This window comes from Quercus robur, chromosome 5 (assembly GCF_932294415.1).
Source record: "Quercus robur chromosome 5, dhQueRobu3.1, whole genome shotgun sequence".
In the NCBI taxonomy this organism is placed as follows: Eukaryota; Viridiplantae; Streptophyta; class Magnoliopsida; order Fagales; family Fagaceae; genus Quercus; species Quercus robur.
In genome coordinates, this window is record NC_065538.1 from 39,698,247 (window position 1) to 39,720,588 (window position 22,342).

The 22,342-nt window shown below is 37.7% G+C and overlaps 1 long non-coding RNA gene across 1 annotated transcript; it reads left to right on the forward strand.

Moving 5' to 3' along the window:
* The first annotated feature begins 7,583 nt into the window (after positions 1 to 7,583).
* On the forward strand, positions 7,584 to 20,447 carry LOC126725898 (uncharacterized). Its single transcript, XR_007655630.1, has 4 exons — positions 7,584 to 7,696; positions 7,944 to 8,092; positions 11,367 to 11,435; positions 20,354 to 20,447. It is a non-coding gene; the product is annotated as an uncharacterized LOC126725898 (long non-coding RNA).
* Positions 20,448 to 22,342: the final 1,895 nt, after the last annotated feature.

Below are 22,342 nucleotides of genomic sequence, written 5' to 3' on the forward strand. Positions count from 1 at the left end.
ATTGCTTTTACTCTAACTTATCTAAGTGCAGAACAAGAGTAAACGAAGCGCAATAAACCAATAACTACTCTAGTATCTATGCTTTGTTGCTCTCATCGCATCGTGTTTATGTGTTGGACATGCATACATCTTTAGCTATTGTGCTTTATTGGTTGCATGTTCGGATAATCATTTGCTTTGCTATATGATCATTGTAGTAATTTCCATATGACTATTTTGGTGTATGATCAAGTTGCTCATATGTTTTACAACATGTTTTCTTGATTGCATTCTACTAGTTACATTATACTTGTCCTTTTATCACTTGATTTACCTTGAGGGTCTAATGTGTTTTGTACAAATGTTTCAGGTTACAGGTATATATGTTCCAAGTGCTTCACAGCTTCTAGATTTAGGTGTGAGTGAGTTTTACCATTGTGATACCCCAATTTGATTGACTGTGTGATGTGTGTGAGTGTGTGATGAGTCCCACATCGGGTATTTACTGGGTTAAACTAGGCTTTATTAACAAACGCAAGGAGCCTCAATTGTGACTAGTCATTTTAAGGTATAGCGCAGATGTAGCTAGCGCTTTTCCTTGGGTCGTTACAAATGGTATCAGAGCCATGCCCTAGCCGAAAGTGTGGGCCCCACACATGAGGACGCGTGTGCCCGTAAGGGGGGTGGATTGTAGTGACCTAAAAAGGGGGTCTTGCATTCCTTGGAATCCCACATCGCCTAGGGAAGCACATGAGAATGTGTTTATAAGGAATAACCTCCCTTCAATGTGTAGAGGCCTTTTTCCCAGCGCAACCTGAGGAAGAACAAAACCATGAGGGGTATGGACCCCAGAGTGGACAATATCTACACAGTTGGGGTGGGGCCATTACAAGAAGTGAGTCCAACTTTGTATAGGAGTATCAGTGGGAGTTTACTCTATCTTACAGCAAATAGACCACTCCAAAGGAATCCCACTTGACTACTGTGAAGCGAATCATACAAAATGTCAATGGCACACTGGATTATGGCTTGTGGTACTCAAAGGATTCCAATGCTTGCCTTGCCATTTATTCAGATGCAAATTGGGCTGGGAGTGTGGATGACCAGAAGAGTACTTTAGGTGGTTGTTTCTACCTTGGTAACAATCTTGTTTCTTGGATGAGAAAGAAACAAAATTCGGTGTCCCTCTTTACCGCGGAAGCAGAGTACATAGCTACTGGGAGCTGCTACACACAACTTCTTTAGATGAAGAAGCTACTTCATGAATACGAGATTTCTCAAGATACAATGTGTGTGTCCTGTGACAACACCACTATAGGATTCCCCATGTACTGGTAGGGTTACTTTTCATACTGCTATACTGACCTTGGCATGCTCATTCTCTCTCCTCCAGCTTCTACATAGTACAACAGCTATATTAAGGTCCAAATGGGGGAATCATAATGTGACATCTATCGTATACCTAGCATTATTCCTCAAACTATAAAAGGAACATGTTGCTGGACTATTAGGGTAAGAACCAAGATAGAACAATAAAGAAAAGGGTAGCGAGTTTGTAAGGAAGTGAGGTAGAGAAAAGGTCCCTCCTTTAGTGAGAATATCACCACTATACAAGGGAAACCTCCATTTTTATGTAATACAAAGTTTGGTAGAGCAAGGGATATTTGTAAAGTTGTGATTTACAACTATTTTGTGTTGGATTTAATTCCATGCTAAATTTGATTGTAATTATGTTCAATATTTTGTACCCTGTATTTTATGCGGGATTTTATTGTAAAGGTTGTGTGTGAGAGAGAGTGTGAAGACTCAAGGCAATTGAAGACCAAAGAAGTTTTCGCGGGTTGCTCGCGAGTAGCCTTCCTGCGAAGTAAAGCATATGCTTAGCATATGACTGGAATGCGTAGAGTCATGACAGATGGTGACAGCTTGTTTTCACGAGTGTCTCGTGAGTAAGGCCTTCCCGCGAGATACCCGCGAAACATTTAGGTTTGCCAATTTTTCATATCTGATACACCTTGTCCCTACCCACACTATATATGCCCACATTACCCATATATGTTGAGGAGTGATTTTTAGAGAGAAAACCCTAGCCACAACCCTTGAGAGTTAGAGATTGTTATACCCACAATTCTCTACACAATCCATTGTGGTTTTCCTCAACTCCTACCTCTCCATTTCCAAAGTCTTGAGTGGTTGATAGCCCAAACACTTATCACACCTATCCTGAGTGTAAAGTGAGGTTTTGGTGCTACTGGGAAGCATTGGAAGAAGCCATTTGTTTGGTGGATGCAAGCAGGTTGAATTGCGTGATTTGAAGAGCTAGAGAACACAAGGCTTGGCGAAGTCAGTTGGCAGCAAGAGTTTGGATGGCTCAAGTACATGGGGTAAAGTAGGCTTGGAGGGTTTTTTGTTATTTGTGTACTCCAACTTATTCTCTAGTGGATCGATTTACCGCTTAGAGGGTAGCGGAGAGGTCTTTCGCCGAGTTCTTCGGTTTCCTCTTCGATAACACATCAACGTGTTATCTTGTGTTCGCATTCTTCTTCCCTACTCTTTCAACTTTCATTTTATTGCTGGGATTTGATGAATATGGCTCAGAGTAGTTATATTGTTTATCCGCTCGCATTTACTCTATTCCGCACTTAGTTTAAGTTAGAGTAAAATCAATCGAGCTATAATTTTTAATTTAGGGGGTCTAAACAGCTCTTGTGTTTTCTCACATTTTCGAACTTTCAATTGGTATCAAGGTAGGTACACTTGCTGTGGTTTCATTACCTAAGTGTGATCCTAAACCCTGTTTGAAATGGACCAATCTCAATCGCTTAATGCTTCTCCATACTTTGATGGGAGCAATTACGCTTTTTGGAAAGTCCATATGAGGGCATTTCTATATTCTATTAATGAGAGTGTTTGGGACACTGTCGAGATAGGATGGACTAGGTTGGAGGTTGCCAAATCCACATGGGATAAGGCAGCCCTTGCGGCAGCTAAAGCTAATAGCAAGGCTTTAAATGCTATTTTCTATGGTGTTTCTCTTGACGAATTCCACAGGATCTCTCATCTCACAATTGCCAAGGAGGCGTGGCAAATCTTGGAGACGACCTATGAAGGCACCAAAAAGGTGAAGGACACCAAGTCGCAAATGCTTACCACACACTTCGAGGAGCTGAAGATGAGTCATTCGACTCATTTTATGGGAAGTTAAATGAAGTGGTGATTGGGAAATTCAACTTGGGAGAAAAGATAGAGGACACCAAGATTATGGGGAAGATTCTACGCTCATTGCCGGAGAGTTTCCCTGCAAAGGTCACTGCCATTGAAGAGAGCAAAGACCTTGATGAGATTAAAATTCAAGAACTCATCAGTTCTTTTCAAACTTATAAGCTATCTCTACCATCTCAAAGGAAGAGCAAATCTTTTGCTCTCAAGACAGTCAATGAGAGATTGGAAGCTCAAGATTCCTCGGATGAGGATGAGGTTGAAAAGGATGTGGTTTACCTTGCCAAGAACTTCCGTAAGTCCCTTAAATTCAAGAGAGATGGAAAGTCTTTTGAGAAGGGAAAATTCTCAAAGTTCAAGAAGGATAAGAAAGACTTCAAGAAGAAGGATTCAAGAGATTCCTCACCATCTGAAATGGTCACGTGTTTTGAGTGCAAAGAGCATGGGCATGTGAAGAAAGAATGCCCCACCTATTTGAAGGCAAAAGGTAAGGTCTTTGCAACTACCTTCAGTGACTTAGATGGTTCAAACTCTAATTCGAAAGAAAGCTATGACGAAGAATGAAATTACTCCACATTCATGACCATTGCCCCCGTGGACTTATCAGAAGATTTGAGCCTTCTAGTGGAAGAACTTGGCGAGCACACCGAAGTAGAGTCTATGGGAATTGGGGAAGAATCCGATGATGAAGATGAAGGAACCAAGGAACTGCAAGAATCTTATAATTCTCTCTTGAGAAAACCGGAGAGTATGCTAGAGTGGCTAAGGCAGCCATCAGAAAAATGAAGAAAGCTGAACAGGACTACAAGAGCATACTTGTAAGGTACAAGGAAACGAAGTGTGAAGTTGAGGCGCTGAATGGAGAGCTAACTGAGGCCTACTCCAAGATCAAGTTTCTTGAGCTAGAAGTGATTCAAGCTAATGCCAAAGTGGAGCACGTTGCCTCCAAGAAACTTGACAAGGTGCTTGCACATCAAAAGCCTTTTTCTGACAAAAGTGGCTTAGGATATTCCAGAGAGAGTAGTTCAAGTGCCAATGTGTCCAAGGAGATGAAATTTGTTAAAGCTAAGGAACCAATGGTAGCAGGACCAAGTGTTTAGAATGTAAAAGTGGAGAAGAAGCCAAATGGAACTGCTCAAAAGGTTTTGACAAAACCTCAAACTCCATATGTGGCCAAACCCAAGGTTAAAGGGAAATCTCTTCCAAAGTCTCAAAGAGGTCCTCAAGTTCAACACTTCTGCCACCATTGTGGAGTTAAAGGACACACAAGACCTAACTGCTATAAACTTCACGCATTGAAGAAAGCAGATTCTCAAAGGCTAAGAGGACAAGGAAAAGGGAATTGGAATGCCAAGCAATCAAAAGGGTAAGAAGCTGATTCCGGTTTTGGTGATGTGATAAAGATAATAAATACCATCATGTTTAGCAAGCTTTAGTCAAAGGTTTAAGAATCACAACTCTAGTATCCAATCCTCTAGGGATATCACCCCAAATGCACGTGCCGTGTGGGTGTAGAAGGATACACATGTATAAGCATTTGACCATGTCCATGCATCAATTCTTCCTATATGTTGTGACTTTGATTTGGTAGTTTGCTTCTAGCATGTTTCTTTTCAAGTTTGTTTTGTACTTGTTGTTTTTGTTGATCTTACTTTACATGTTTTGTTTTTTAGTGTGTTGAAAAATTCAAAAACCCATAAAATTGAAAAATCACTAAAAAGTTTAATCGCTTGTGTTATGTATATCACATGTGAGTTTGGCCTAGTACCTTCGTTCTAATGGCGTAGTGCATTTACGAGCTTAGCTTGTTATGTATGCACATCTATCTTTGTGGGAAAAATCTTGAAATCTATGTGTGATTGTTGTAAATCGATCTTCAAGCTTGTCATGAATGATTGGTCAATAGTCTTGATGGTTATGATACATGCATAGACTTATGCCTATATATCTTCCCACACTTTTTTATGTTTTTGCTTAAAGAGCTCAACCAATGTAAATCTCAAAATTAAAAGAGATAATGAGCTGCAAAAGCCGGCGCACATACTAGTATTTGACTAGGAAAAAAGGAAAGCGACTTGTATTGAAATGCGTGGTGCCCAAAAAGCCAAAGGCTTATTCGCAAAATTGAAATATCAAAAATTTCAGGCATTGATCTCAAAATGAGATGTATTATTCAAATATGATCAAATGTTGTGGAATGTAAAGAAGCCAAATGAAAAAATTTCAAAGATATGTAATCATTTTTTTATGGGAGGTCATATATGTTCATCTAATACTATATATAATAGCAAAAGCCTTTAAGGAGGTGCTGCCACATTAGGAAAAAAAAGCCCCTTAAAATGCTACCACGTATAAGTTAAAAAGCAATAAATTATGTTGTTTGGCAATACCATGACACCGTTTAAAAACCTTTCATTATAAATAACAAAAAAATAATCGGTTAAAATTAAAGACTACACATAAATTGAAATAGAGAGAGGCGAGAGGCCTGGGACGCAGAGAAAGAAATAGAGAAAGAGGCTAGGAAACGGAGAAAGAAACAGAGAGAGGCAGAACGATAAAGACTACATCGATTGGGCAAAAGAAATCAAAAAATCTCAAAACATGATTTTGCAGACGACATCTCTCAAATTCCTTTCTCTCAGTTTCCGCTAAATCTAAGATCAAAATTAAGAGATGTTTCTCATTCTACTTTTTTTCCGAAATAAGGACAAAGGAAGATGAAGTGGTGTGATGCCCCAATTTGATTGATTGTGTGATGTGTGTGGGTGTGCGATGAGTCCCACATCGGGTATTTACTGGGTTGAACTGGGCTTTATTAACAACTGCAAGGATCCTCAATTGTGACTAGTCCTTTTGAGGTATAGCGCAGATGTGGCTAGCGCTTTTCCTTAGGTCGTTACAAGCGGCCTTCAGCATAAGCACAGAAAAAGCCTTTCCCAGGAACTCTCGATATTAGACCATTCTTTCTTGGTAATTTTTAACTAATCTCTTACCCTATTGTCTTCAATTATGTTTGCAGTTAATTTAGGGTGTAAAGTTGTAATTTACAACTTTGTGTTTTGTTGGCTTTTATTCCGTGCCAAATTGTATTGTAATTATGTTCAATCTTTTATACCCTGTATTTCATGTGGGATTTATTTATAAGGGATGTGTGTGAGAGAGAGAGAGAGAGTGTGAAGACTCAAGGCATTGAAGACTGAAGTGTTTTCACTGGTAGCTCGCAAGTAAGCATCACGCGAAGTGATGCATGTGCCCTACACATGATTGGAATGCGAAGAGTCAGGACAAGATGGAGACAACTGGTTTTCGCGAGTATCTCATGGGTAAGGCCTTCCCACGAGACACCTGCGAAACATTTTGTTTTGCCAGACTCTCATTTCTAATAGACACTTTCTGTGCCTACACTATTTATACCCATATTACCCACAGATGTTGAGGAGTGCTTCTGAGAGAAATCCCTAGCCACAAACCTTAAGAGTTAGAGATTGTTATACCCACAATTCTCTACAAAATTGCTTGTGGATTTTCCTCAACTCCTACCTCTCCATTTCCATACCATTGAGAGGTTGATAGCCCAAACACTTACCACACCCTTTCAAAGTGTTCAGTGACGTTTTGGTGCTACTGGGAAGCATTGGAAGAAGCCAGGCTTTGGCAGATGCAATCAGGCGTATTACAGGATCCGGAGAGCTAGACAAGACATGGTTCCGAGAAGCCTTGTTAGAGTAGGAGCTTGGAGGGCTTAGGTGCATCGGGTAAATTAGGCTTGGAGTGTCTCTTGCTAACCCATGTATTCCAACTGATTGTCTAGTCGACCAATTACCGCTTGGAGGGTGGCGAAGAGGTTTTATGCCGGGTACTTTGGTTTCCTCTTCGATAACACATCGGCGTGTTATCTTGTGTTTGCATTCTTCTTTCCTACTCTTTTAGCTTTCATATTACTGTTGTGTTATATTGAATATGGCTTAGAGTAGTTTATTTTTTTATTAGCTCGCATTTACTTTATTCCTCACTTAGTATAACTTAGAGTATAATCTATCGAGCCGTAACTTTTAATTAGGGGGTCTAAACAGCTCTTGTGTTTTAACACATTTTTTAGCATTCATAGGGATTTTCGTTGAAATCATGGAATAACCTAGAAGATCAAATTAGGAATTTTATATTTCTGAGTTTTGTATCAAATTCTAACTAAATTATTATTAGGAATATTTAGTTTCTAGGTTTTGTTTCTTTGCTTTAATGAATTTCAATTTTCAAAAAAAAAATTTTTTGGCTTGCTATCTAGGTCATTAGAGAAGAAGGTTATTAGATAAATTATAGTGTATTTTTGTGGCATTGGAGTGTTTTTTTTAATCTAAACGTGGGAGTGTATAATTGTGGCAAAACTAGAGAGCGAACGACAAAGAGAAATCTAGTCAAAAATAGAAAGTGGAGAGTGGAAAAAACTGAGATGACAATCACGCATCTACTTCTATCAGACCCGTACTCTCCACTGGTATGGTTTCCATTTTTTGGTTATTTAAATTTGGGGGCAAATATGATTTAGGTCTTGGTATTTTCATTAGATTGGATTGAATTCAGGTTTTGACTTAGATTTGGTTTTGAGTTAGGATTTGGTTTATAATGGTTTTTAATATCAGTTATGCATCTTAGATTTGGTTTTTTTATTTTTTATTTTTTATTTTTTATTTTTTGGGATATTTGGGTTCAATTCGTTTTGGGTGTATGTCTTTACTCTTCAGATCTTCATGGATCAATTTGGTGTTGTATCTCAACAAAAAGGTTATCATCCTCTGTTGCCATTCGTTCAACAAAAATGGGCAAAAGATAAGGAAACTCTTCCCCTTTTCATGCTTTGTTTATTTCATTTATGCAACTTCATACACACAAGGTTAGCATAACATTGTTAATTTTCCTGTTTCAGATACTCTTTCTATGTTTAGTTGTTTGTTGTTGTATCTGTGATGTTACTAAATTGGACCCGATTTGAATTTTTGGGTTTCTTTGACTACAGATAAAAATTTGCACTGTTCTACATATTTGTTTTTATTGCATTCGACATGTTTGATGAAATCCCTCTTAGACTTAATATGTGATGTTTGGATTTGATTTTCCCCACCACATATCATGATAAACATAAATGATTTATTCATTTATCAACAATGAATATGAACAAAAGTTTAGAAGGATGAAGTCTAGAAGATATTAGCATGGTGGATAAAATGAATTTTGAACCAAATGTGATGCAATTGGTAATATTACATAACATGTACACAGTTTTTTTTTTCCCCATAGCTAACAGTCCTCCAAGAACTTCTCAGGCATTTTCTACCCAAACATCAACCCAACTTCATGTAATTGATGGTCTTTACGTTAAAAATATTGTTCTAATGGTAATGGTAACTACATTTTTGTTACATGCCAAAACTGCATAGCTCCACACCCCAAAGTGTACTTACCCAACCCATTGTTAAAATCCTAACTCAATAAGGAATACACCAGATAAGAGTACGTGGATAATAAATGCTCAAGGGAGGTTTATAGTGAGGTCAGAATATTTTTTGCAACAGGGGGTGATGTCAAGCAGAGAAATTAGTCTAGAAAAAGTGATGGAATTTGAAAATACTATGGAAAACAACTTAGAAAATTTTACCTACTAAATGCAGGTTATAAGAGTTGGGATAGTAGCTTGATGCCAAATTAGCAAGTGAGGGAGATAGAGGAGAGTGAAGGAGAGAGAGAGAGAATAAGAAAGATAAGAAAAAGCTTTAGATTACTACACCAACACTGCCCAATATATATATATATATATATATATTTCTAAAATCTGTGTTTTGAGTAGTTGATAGGCTAAATCTAGAAAATTTAGAGTACGTTTTATGGAATTTCTCATAGAAGCTTTATTGTTTTCTAAAATAAATTTGTTGTTTGGTGTTTATTTCCCTATTTGATTCAGAAAGATAAATATTATAAACAATTATTCTTTTTTTCCTTCTATAATGATTTTAATGAGATAAGAATGATCTTATTTTGTAGTTAATATTTTCATTTGTAGATTAGGAGCTGCATTCTAAAGAATTATGCTCATCCATCCTTTATAAAGACAAACCATGTCATCATTTATGACATTAGTAATAAAAATGATCGATTGATATTGATATTAATTCAAATGTTATAAATACTGCCTTACCTTATGACAATAGTAAGCTAGAAGTTTAGTTTTTATTTCATTTGTAAATTCTTACAATCATGGACCAACAAAATTAGTGATCTACTATTTGCTCCAAAGTTAAGATTGATACTAATATTGATGTGTAGGTGTAGAAAAAAGTTTTAAACACCCAAAAGTCGATATGGTAGGCAAGATTACCATCATGCAATTGCTGCTAAAAAGCTGCCAAACTTAGATCTTTTTATAAGTTTTTGCTTCCTTTTAATTTGCTTCTTCTATTTGATTTGTAAAAAAGAGTTGGGATTGTCAAATGATCATCATCCCATTTTTGTTATATCTGTGGCCTTTTGTATTCTCCTGTCACTGAATTATTTAAAAACAAAGTTTTGAATGTGTTTATGTCTATAATTATTAATAGCTATGAATTTATTTTCTTATGCTCAACCTTTACCATTCCAATGTAAAGAGTTATTATAGTTATTTGTTTGTATAGTTCATATTGTTTGAGTTTTGTATTTTGGTTTATTATCTTTTACTGCTTTCGTACTTTTCTACTATGGTTTGTACCTATGAAAAACTTTTTGAACAATTTGGTGGGTTATTCCTATGAAAAGCATGATAGCTAGGAGTTTTGAACTACTTATTGCTTATCCAGAAAACACAATTAGATATGTACAGCTAAGGAAGCATTTCATAGAAAAGAAAATTAGAGTTTAAATGAGTACCCATATCCAAAAAAATTGCTACTACCAGTAAAGTTTTTTTTTTTTTTTTTTTAATTTTTTTTATTATTATGGGTTGCAGGGCTAAGAAAGCTATGAGTTATGAAACAAACATGAGTTATGAAAACAAGTTTGAGTGATTGCTTACAAGTGAAGAGTATTAAAATAAAACAATGCTTGAGTGGGTTACCTAAGAGATCTCAAAATTTAGTAAGAAGAAGAGTGCCAATTTTGAAAAAAATTGAGCATATGAGAAAAAATGATGTGGTGTTTGGCTCAGTTATTGTGGCTGTGATCTACTTATTTGTTCACAGTCAGGATTTTCCAATATATTTTTGAAGAAAGAAAGTATAGAAAAGATAAACACAGGCTGAATGTTAGAGGGTTCAAGCAAGGTTTGACATGCATTGTGAAACAAGTGGTGAAGATTAGCTCTTTTTTAGTAGGATTTCTAGATGTTTCTTGCATGTTTATAAAGCTTGCCAAGGTGATGAAGGAAATTTTTTTAATTATTCAAGTAGGAAGTAGTTTTTGTTATAAATGGGTGTTAATTTTGAATGGAGTTTCAATGTAAAGAAGACATGTCTGTAGTTGGGTATGGCGATAATGATGATGTTGGTGGCAACAATGTTCCCTCATCAAGTAGTTTTTCCATTTTGTTATCACAATTTTTTACCAAAAGCACTGTTTTTTACCCTAAAAAAAATCTAATTGTGATTTTTTTTTCCCCAGTTGGCCTGGATTCTTTATGTTAATACTTACATATCATTCATGTTGGGTTGGCTGTGTTTGGTTTCTAAAATACTGGAGTAAGGTAATGTAATGTAATATTGGATTGGTTTTGATTAAGGTATTTGGGTTAGAATTCAATTTTTTTTTTTTTTTTTGGGTTATTAACCAAATCCAAGTTAGTTTAGGTTGTAATGAAACTATAAGTGGTATGTCAGTATAGACTTTTTTAATATTAAATAATCACATAAGAACTATTAATTATTGTTATTAAAATTCTATTAGATATCTCCTCATTATCAATAATTTAACTTGCTTTGTTCATTGAACTAATTTTTTTTTTCAAAAATTATGCTTATTAGTTATTGATGCAGTTCATAAAAATACTATAATTCAATCATTTATAAATTTGATTGTGATAGTTATCTATGTATTTAATTTGAAATTCATACTAGGTGTTATTTTTCACATGTTGCTCCTCTTTATAATTTGGTTTCCTATGTTCTTTTTTTAATTATTTTTCCTGGGGTTGTGATGTAAAGGTCAAAGAGTTCACAAATCACAATGATTGAGGCATGTAATTGCGTTACAATGAATATCATAATTTAATGGTAAGTTTAGGGATTTTCCCCTTTATTTCTATTGATTTTAAATATATATATATATATATATATATATATTGTAAGGTTGAATTTATTCAACCATCTAATTGGCTTTATTCCGTGCCAAATTTGCTTGTAATTCAGCATTTAGTAACCCTGTATTTAGGTGGGATTGTTGTAAGGGTAGTGAGTGAGATAGTGTGAAGATTGCTCAAGAGTGTGCAAGAAAACAGAGTGTCGCGGCTGGGACTCGCGACTGGACTCGCGGCTTCAACCCGCCAGAAGATGCACACGTGCCAAGCATGCTGGAAGATGAACAGTCATGCTAGCTGGAGCACTACAGGACAAAACAGGACAACTGGCCATACGGTTAACTCGCGACTGGAACTCGCGACTTAGTCAAGCCGCGAGGTCAAGCCGCGAGCCACCCCTGTTTTGGAAAAACCTGACGTTTCGCATTCCACTCCTCTTCAGTATAAATACCCTTTTAACCCACGATTGAAAGAGAGCTTCCAGAGAGAATTTTGAGAGAGAAACCCTAAAGAAAAACCAGATTGTTTCACCCACAATCTCTACCTTAGAGTCTCATCAAATTCCCTCACTCTCTTCCTCTCCATTGTCAAATCCTTGAGAGGCCTTTATACCAAACCTGGTTCTCACCATTATCATCTCTGTGAGACAGACGTTTGGAGTTCTGGGAAGCAGTTAGGAAGGAGCCAATATTCATTGGTTGATGCTACGGTGTAGTAGCGGAATCCGGAAAGCTAGAAAAGAAAAAGGTTCGGCGCAACCTCGTTGGAGCAAGAAGCTTGGAGGGCTTAGGTGCATTGGGTAGATTAGGCTTGGAGGGTCTATTGCTGTCCTTGTATCCCAACTGTATTTTCTAGTGGATTGATTACCGCTTGGAGGGCGGCGGAGAGGTTTTTCGCCGAGGTCTTCGGTTTCCTCTTCGATAACATATCTGGTGTTATCGCTGTGTTTGCATCTTCCTTCCTCTCTATCTCTGCCTTTACATTAATCTGCTGTGGTTTATTTTGATGTGGCTTAGATAGTTGTTTAATCAATTCCATGTTATAGCATATGTTAAGTTTCCGCACACTAGTTGTTTAACATATTGCATGTGTTGATTAAATTGGTTTTTGGGGGTCTAAACGTTCAAAAGTGTTTTTGTACACGTTTTTGAACTTTCAATTGGTATCAGAGCGGGTACACATCTGTTTGGTTTCATTACCATTGTGTGATCCTTGACTCCCTTTCTTTTTGAGATGGATAGGTCTCAATCCCTTAATGCACCTCCATATTTTGATGGAAGTAATTATGCATTTTGGAAGGTTCGTATGAGAGCCTTTTTATGCTCTATTGATGAATCCGTGTGGGATGCTATTGAGATGGGTTGGACCAAACCTGAAGCAGCCAAATCCACATGGGATAAGGCAGCACTTACTGCATCTAATGCTAACAGTAAAGCACTAAATGCTATTTTCTGTGGTGTGTCTCCAGATGAATTTCACAGGATTTCTCACATTATTATTGCCAAAGATGCATGGGAGATTCTGGAAACAACTTATGAAGGCACGAAGAAGGTGAAAGATACCAAGTTACAAATGCTGACCACTCGGTTTGAGGAGCTCAAGATGAGTGAGGATGAGTCTTTCGACTCGTTCTATGGGAAGTTAAATGAAGTGGTTGTCAGCAAGTTTAACTTGGGGGAGAAGATGGAGGACTCTAAGATTGTAAGGAAGATCCTTCGATCATTGCCAGAAAGCTTCCGTGCTAAAGTGACAGCCATTGAAGAGAGCAAGGATCTTGACGACATCAAGGTGCAGGAGCTGGTTGGTTCTCTACAGACCTATGAAATGTCGCTGCCAAATCAACGGAAGGGTAAATCCATTGCTCTAAAGACCACTAATGAGAAGGTGGAAGATCAAGGCTCGTCGGGAGAAGATATGGTGGACAAGGATGTAGCCTATCTTGTTAAAAATTTCAAGAAGTTTTTGAAATTCAAAAACAATGGAAAATTTGATGATAAGAGAAATTTCCAAAATTCTGGAAGGGAGAAGAGGGATTTCAAAAGAAAAGATGGAAAAGAATCCCAATCCACACAAGGTGTTGTTTGCTTTGAATGCAACGGACATGGACACTTCAAGAAGGAATGTCCTAATTATTTGAAGTCGAAAGGCAAGGTGTATGCCACAACCTTGAGTGATTCAGACTCGTCCGACTCAGAATCTGAAGAGAGCTGTGATGGAGAAGGGAACTACTCAGCTTTCATGACTATTGCTCATGTTGAGTCTTCGGATGAATTGAATTTGCTTGTTCAAGACCTTGGAGAACATAGTGAGGATGACTCACTAGGAATTGTTGAAGAATCTGAAGCTGAAGAAGAAGAAAGCACAGCTACTCTTCAAGAAAATTACAACTCACTTTTGGAGAAATCTGGTGAATACACAAGGGTGGCCAAGGCTGCTGTGAGAAAGATGAAGAAGGCTGAGGAGGACTACAAAAGTCTCCTAATCCGTTATAGGGAGGCCAAATGCGAGATTGAAAATCTTAATGGTGAGTTGTCCGAAGCCTACACTAAAGTGAGATTCCTTGAGAATGAGGTTGTTCAAGCAAATGCAAAAATAGAGAGGGTCACCACCAAGAAGCTTGATGATGTTATATCATCTCAAAAGAGCTTCTCAGACAAATCCGGACTGGGATATACCGGAGGAAGTAGCTCAACTGGAAATGTCACCAAAGAAGTGAAGTTTGTGAAGTCCAAAGATCCAGGTGTAGCTGACTCTACGAGTGTGAACCTCGAGGTGGAGAAAAAGAAGAATTTGGTGGACCAACGGATGCTGAATCATCGGAATCAGTCTATGGGCAGGTCCGAGTCTCGTGCCAAGTCACGTCCACGACCACAAAGAGGTCCTAGAGGAATGTATGTGTGTCATTATTGCGGACTTCAAGGGCACACTCGACCAAATTGCCAAAAGCTGAGGGCAATGAACAGTGCTACTCCTCAAAGGTCAGGAGGACCAAGAGTTGATAGGAGAACTTGGGCAGGTGATCAACCTAAAGAGCAACATGGAGATCCCGGAATGATGGACGTGATGAAGATGATTGGTGCATTCACCAACTGCTTGGAAAGCTTCTCACGAAGGTTTGAAAGCCCTAACTCCCGTACCCAATCCTCTAAGGAAATCACCCCAAACGCAAGTGTCGTGTGGGTGAAAAGGGGTACTCATGCATAAGCATTACAACATGTCCATGCATTAATACTTCCTATGCTTTGTGACTATGTTTGTTTGGTATGCTTGTTGGTTTTGATTTCGTTTGTTTGTTTGTCTTCTTGTGAATATCTCCTTATTGTGTTTTATCAATCTTTTTGTTTCTTGAGTCAAAAATCCAAAATTCACATAAAAAATTTGAGAATCAAAAAGCTTGATTGACTTTGTTGAGTTTTGTCCTGAAACTCGTTTTGCCTTGTACCTTTGTGCTAATGGCTTTGTGCATTGTCGAGCATTGCTTGTTTTCATGCACTCATATCACTATGGGAAAAATCTTGAAATCTATGTGATTGTTGTAAATAGATCTTCAAACTTGTCATGAATGATTAGTGAATGGTTTTGTTGATCTTGAAACATGCATAGTCTTGTGTCTATATCTCTTCCCATTTTTTATTTTTTGTTTTGCTAAAAAGAGCTCACTAAATGTAAATCTCCAAATGAAAAGAGATATTGAGCTGCAAAAGCCTGTCGCACATTCTAGTATTTGACTAGGAAAAAGGGTAAGCGACCTTATATCAAAAGTGAAATTTCTTTCAAAAAGGCCAAAGGCCTGTTCTTCAAAGAAAAGTGTTGTCTATCCCTCTCACAATGAGAGATGATTGCCTCAAAAGATCAAATGTTATGGCTGAAAGTGGAGTCATATGAAAGGCTCCAAGTTATGTTATCAAGTTATGTGGGAAGTCATATATTCATATTTCTATAATTGAGATTGGTCACATGATCTAGTGCTAATTGTGTATGCCTTGGTTGAATTGATCATTGAAGCTTCACATTAGACAAAGGACTATCTCATTGTTGTTATCCACACACAACACACAAGTTTATGTTCGATAAATGCCATATTCATTTGTGTGATTGTACTTGATAAAATGTGTTTTCACATGCTCAATCTTTGTTAATTCAAGCACAAAAAGATTTTTGAGTGTTTTAGGTGTTTTTGGAAAGTGTTTTGCTGAAAAATCTGAAAATTTCAAAAATACAGTTTTGTCCTGTTTTGGCGGCTCAGTCGCGGGTGTGTCAAGTCGCGAGCCTCAGTCGCATCTTCGCTGGTCAGTTTTGGCGACTTGTTCGCGAGTGGAAGGTCCAGTCGCGAGATTCACTCAGAGATTTTCGCGGCTTAGCTCGCGACTCACTCGCGGGTAGACCTTCCAGTCGCGAAAAACACTTAGAAAAATTTTTCAAAATTTTCCTCTTGTGTGCTTTGGCGGCTTGAGCTGGCGACTGTGTGGCGACTTGAACCAGTCGCGAAAATCGCGTGTTTTGCAGAAACAGGAGCAGTTTTTAAACTTTTTCAGTTTTTCCCTCGAATTTTTGTGACTGTTCATCTTCTCTCTAAACACTCTCCCTCCCAAACACTCCGTGCTCCCTTTTCCAATCTCTTGTGTTGCATTCTTACAGCCCAAAATCGTCGAGTTCCAGGTATGGGTTTTCTGTTTTTCACTCTTTTCTACTTGATTTTGTGCTTTTACCCTTGATTTTTCGCATTTGATTGTGTGTTTGAAATGGGTTTGAGTTTCGGTCTCTGCTTCTTGTTCTTGCTTTGCGTGTGGATGTTGTTGATATAGGTTGTGTTAATGATAGTCTTATTCCTATTGCTCTTGTGCTTAGCTAAGTATTCCCTTCATTTCAATCTGAACTTTGAGCTGTTGATGTTACTCTTGGTTCTGTTTGAGGTTGTGAGTTTTCCTTTGCTAGAGTTGCATGTCTTAAATTGTTAATCTGTGGGAAGATTCTGTTAGGCTCAATATATTGTGTGTATGTCATATCATCTTCCATAATCTGCCTCAATGTCATTTATTTGCCTTCAGGATAGCTTCACCATGTTGTTCATGTGTTTCCTATCCTAGGCTTGGTTTATCCATATGTTTGAACCAAATTGCTTGCTGTTTAAGTGTTTGAAGTTCACTTGTTTTGATTGATATCTCTCTCTGTTAACTACATGGTACTGACTGGTTATGCACATATATTGTTATATGTTGTTGTGGCCTTTTCTGATTGTTCACAGATGGCTCCTTCACCCCAGAAGAAGAAATCTACTGCTAAAAGGGCTGACAAAAGACTTAAGATGGATCCTAGATTGTTTAGGTCAGTTCATCATTTTGAGAGATACAAGGATAACTTCTTGAATGCAGGAATCATTCAAGAGAGATTTGTGGATTTGGAAGATTTAAGGCAAACTTTTATTCCCAGTTGCTTTGAAGGAAGAGGATGGGACAAACTTTTGAGTGATTTTCCTTTGGTGTGTGAACCCCTGATTAGAGAATTTTATTCAAATGCTGTGATAAAGGAGAATGAGTTAAATTGCTGGGTTAGAGGGAAAGAATTCATTTTGGATGCACATGTCATAGATGATGTACTAGGGCTTGAGGGCTTGGATGATGAGGAGTTTATCAATTTCAAGGATAGGAGTGTCTCTATTGAAACAGTTCAACAGAGGATAGGTGGGCAGAGAGAAGGGAAGTGTTTGAATACCACTGCCTTTCCAGTGGACATGAGGGTTCTAACCATAATCATGATGTTTAACCTTTATCCTATTAAGAAGTTGACCACAATCAATTGTGCTAGAGCAATTTTTTTGATGGGATCAGGGCAGTCCAGACTGAGCATTCTGACAGAATGAGAGCCATGCAAGATCAGATTGATGTCTTGGCTGCTACACTTGACAGCTTCACAACTCAGCATGACAAGTGACCCTTTGGCCATTCCATGTCAAAAAGGGGGAGAACGTTCATTGATAATTGAAAAGCAGAAAAGCAGCTCTTAAGGGGGAGTAATTTGTTGAGGGGGAGTAATTAGTGTTTTTATGGTTTTTATGGTTTTAATACACTGGGTTTTGGTGTATAACTGTTTCTAAATCTTTTCATATACTCTTGGATAAACTTTTATATATGTTTAATGATGTTATTCAGGTTTTTGTTAGTTTGTACCCACATGCTTTTGTAAGCTTTGAGGGTTTATGTTTTATGCATAGTTTGTAGGCCTTGTGGTTTGTACCATGCTTAAGTGCAGCCTTTATGCTATGTTGAAATCAGTACTTTAATCTAAATGTTCTGCATTGTGATTGTTGTACTGTCACTCTTGTGCCCTTGTAGGATTGTTCCTAGATGCATATGCCTTGTGTGCTATGCATTGGTTGAGTGTTGTACATACAAGTGTCTTGCCTTGTGCTTGTTAACTTGTATGTCCTTGTGTTCATTCCAAGTGTGAATGAACATTGTGATCACTACCTTGTGGTGTTCACTTGGTTGATCAAGCCATGGTTTGTTCATTAACTCCATCTTATGCTTGATCTTATATTGCCTGTTTCATATGCATTTATAATTTTCTGCTTACAATGATCATGATGTATTGTTGTGTTTCAGGAGTTTATGTTCATATGATTCAAGTGCTTCACAGCTTCTAGAATTAGGTGTGAGTGAGTTTTGATCAACTGTTCCCAACTCACATGTTAAGTCTAGAGTCTGTTTTAGGGTTTTGTCACGGAATAGCCAAAGGGGGAGATTGTAAGGTTGAATTTATTCAACCATCTAATTGGCTTTATTCCGTGCCAAATTTGCTTGTAATTCAGCATTTAGTAACCCTGTATTTAGGTGGGATTGTTGTAAGGGTAGTGAGTGAGATAGTGTGAAGATTGCTCAAGAGTGTGCAAGAAAACAGAGTGTCGCGGCTGGGACTCGCGACTGGACTCGCGGCTTCAACCCGCCAGAAGATGCACACGTGCCAAGCATGCTGGAAGATGAACAGTCATGCTAGCTGGAGCACTACAGGACAAAACAGGACAACTGGCCATACGGTTAACTCGCGACTGGAACTCGCGACTTAGTCAAGCCGCGAGGTCAAGCCGCGAGCCACCCCTGTTTTGGAAAAACCTGACGTTTCGCATTCCACTCCTCTTCAGTATAAATACCCTTTTAACCCACGATTGAAAGAGAGCTTCCAGAGAGAATTTTGAGAGAGAAACCCTAAAGAAAAACCAGATTGTTTCACCCACAATCTCTACCTTAGAGTCTCATCAAATTCCCTCACTCTCTTCCTCTCCATTGTCAAATCCTTGAGAGGCCTTTATACCAAACCTGGTTCTCACCATTATCATCTCTGTGAGACAGACGTTTGGAGTTCTGGGAAGCAGTTAGGAAGGAGCCAATATTCATTGGTTGATGCTACGGTGTAGTAGCGGAATCCGGAAAGCTAGAAAAGAAAAAGGTTCGGCGCAACCTCGTTGGAGCAAGAAGCTTGGAGGGCTTAGGTGCATTGGGTAGATTAGGCTTGGAGGGTCTATTGCTGTCCTTGTATCCCAACTGTATTTTCTAGTGGATTGATTACCGCTTGGAGGGCGGCGGAGAGGTTTTTCGCCGAGGTCTTCGGTTTCCTCTTCGATAACATATCTGGTGTTATCGCTGTGTTTGCATCTTCCTTCCTCTCTATCTCTGCCTTTACATTAATCTGCTGTGGTTTATTTTGATGTGGCTTAGATAGTTGTTTAATCAATTCCATGTTATAGCATATGTTAAGTTTCCGCACACTAGTTGTTTAACATATTGCATGTGTTGATTAAATTGGTTTTTGGGGGTCTAAACGTTCAAAAGTGTTTTTGTACACGTTTTTGAACTTTCATATATATATATATATATATGTATATATTCGAACATGTAAAATATATATATTCAAACATGTAATAGAATGCAAACTTGGCAAAGAAGCAGGAATTAGGAACAATGGGCATTTTGTTCTTTGAAACTTATTTCTCTACATCTTGCCATCCTATATCTATGGTAAGCTTTTTTGTTGCAGGCATTATTCTTTTGATGGACAATTTCTACTTCAGCATAATTTGGTTTTAATGCTCATTTGAGAAATTTGTAATTTGTAAATTCTATTAAATAGTTTACTGGCTGCAAGTATTTTGATCTCTGCTAATTTCTATGTTTTGTGTCATACTATGTGCTTGATATTTTGTTTCTAGATGGACACCATTGTAACATATGATATATATATATATATATATTTTTTTTTTTAAATTCTATAAAAGATAATTGGAGTTGATTTTAAATGGAGTGATATTGTATTTTATACATAGCATTCCTGCAAGTAGGACTAATGAGGGGCTGTACAACATGCCCTTACACTAATATATATTTTACTGTGAAGGATACTTTGTTGAACACTTTCTTTCATTCGTTTTTTTTTCCCTCTTTTTTATACAGGTTTGGGAAGAGTTTTAGGCTTCCATTTTCTTTTCTTTTTTTCCAGCTAAAAGTATTGGGCTCTTTGTAGTAAAAAAATTTCAGCTGAGGTTTTGGACTTTCTTTCATCAAGCCAGTGAGTTAGGCAGCTTAGATTTGGTGCAAATGTGAGTTGGGTGTTTTTTCATTTGATGAATTGCCTTGAACGTGTTTGATTATTGTCATTTACACTACTTTGACTCAAAAGAACAAAAAACTAAGCCCTCTCTCAAAAGTCTTTTTAAAGAATAGAGAATGCCAAGAAGAAATCTGCACTTGACCATAAATTAGGATTTAATATTGGATTGTTTCAATGAATTATGTAGACTGCTTAATCTATCCTTTGGAATTGTTTTCCCAGTTTCAGGCTTCTTCTTTTTCTTCTTTCTTATTGGGTAAACAATATTGAACTTCTTCTTTTCTTCATTTGCAGCTTCATCTAGATGCCAAACTTAGGATTTAATGTCAAAATCAAAGTTTGAGAGGGAATTTGCAGCTTGAAAGTGGATGGATTAATTGCATTTTGTACGTTATGTAAAGTTCTAATTTACAACTATGTGTTTTGTTGGCTTTAATTCTGTGCCAAATTTGATTGTAATTTTATTCAATCTTTTGTACCTTGTATTTATTGTGGGATTTAATTGTAAGGGTTGTGTAATAAAGAGAGAGAGTGTGAAGACTCAAGCAATTGAAGACAGAAGAGTTCTCGCGAATAGCTCACAACTAAGCACCCCGCGAAATGATGCATGTGCCCTGCACATGACTGGAATGCGAAGAGTTAGGACAAATGGAGACAGCTGTGTTTTGCGAGTAGCTTGCGGGTAAGCCTTCCACGAGACACTCACGAAACATTCTGTTTTAATAGACTGTGCTATGTAATACACACTTTTTGTACCTACACTATATATACCCACATTATCCATAAAAGTTGAGGAAGCCATTCAGAGAGAAAAACCCTAGATAGGTTTTCTACAACACACACACCCATCTTTTAGAGAGAGAGTTACTTATCCTTAGTAAAGAATCCTTGTAGCCTCTTCTCCTTCCCTTTCACATTGTCATACCTTGAGAGGAGATTTGTACCTAAACACAACCCAGACCTTTTTAGAGCGTAGAGAGTGATTTGGAGCTCGGGAAGCTTTGGGGAATTGCCAAAAGAAGCCTGTGAGGCTTGGCGGATGCAATCGGGTGGATTACGAGATCCGAAGATCTAGACAAGACACGGTTCCGAGAAGTCTTATTGAAGTAGGAGCTTGGAGGGCTTAGGTACAGCGGGTAGATTAGGCTTGGAGGGTCTCTTGCTAATCCATGTATCCCAACTGATTGTCTAGTGGATTGATTATCGCTTAGAGGGCAGCGGAGAGGTTTTACGCCGAGGACTTAGTTTTCCTCTTTGATAACACATCACTGTGTTGTCTTTGTGTTTGCATCTCTCTTCCCTAGTCTTTTACTTTTCATTTTACTGTTGTTTTATTATGAATATGGGTTAGAGTAGCTTGTTTGTTTGTCCACTCCCATTTACTCTATTCCGCACTTAGTATTAAGTTAGAGTAAAATCAAGTGAGCCATAACTTTAATTTGGGGGTCTAAATAGCTCGTGTGTTTTCACACATTTTCGAGCATTCAATTGGTATTAGAGCGGGTACACTCGCTGTGGTTTAATTACCTGAGTGTGATCCTTGACACCTTGTGTGTTTTGTCATGGATAGTGCTTTGTATGCTTCTATGGTTGTTGATGATTGTAAAATTCCATGTGATTGTAAAATGAGTGTTTATCCTCATGATTGTGATGCCATGTTACATGAATCTTTGGGTGTTGTTGATATTCCTAACATCAAACTCTTGAAGAAAGATGCTAAGAAGTTTCATAAGAATTTGAGCAAATTTCATTGTGAAAAGGATGATTTGATTGCTAAGCTCAATGAATCCAATAAATTGGTTGAAAAGTATAAGAAACTTGCTGAAAATTCTCTTGAAAAGCTAAAAGAGTTTAAATGTTCAAATATGAACTTGGATGTTGAACTTGTTTTGTCTATCAAACTAGTTGATGAGCTAAAATGTGAAAATGAATCTCTTAAGATGCATGCCAAGCGCATCAAAAAAAGAAAAAGAAAAAAAGATGCATGCCAAGTGTTTGATTGTCGAACCTATTACTAAAAAGGATGAAATTATATGTTGCAATCATGTTGTGGTGCTCGATTTTATGCCAAATGTGAGTTCTACCTCTAAAGACAAATCGGTGTACATTCCTCCACACAAAAGAAACCAAAAGGTGGAGAAAGGCTCTTAAGCCTAAGCCTCTATATAGGACCCATCCTAGGGAATTGAGTGGATCTAAGTTTGTTCGTACTTGCCACCATTGTGGTGTGATCGATCACATAAGACCCCATTGCCCCAAGTTAAAGAGAGAACAAACTCATGT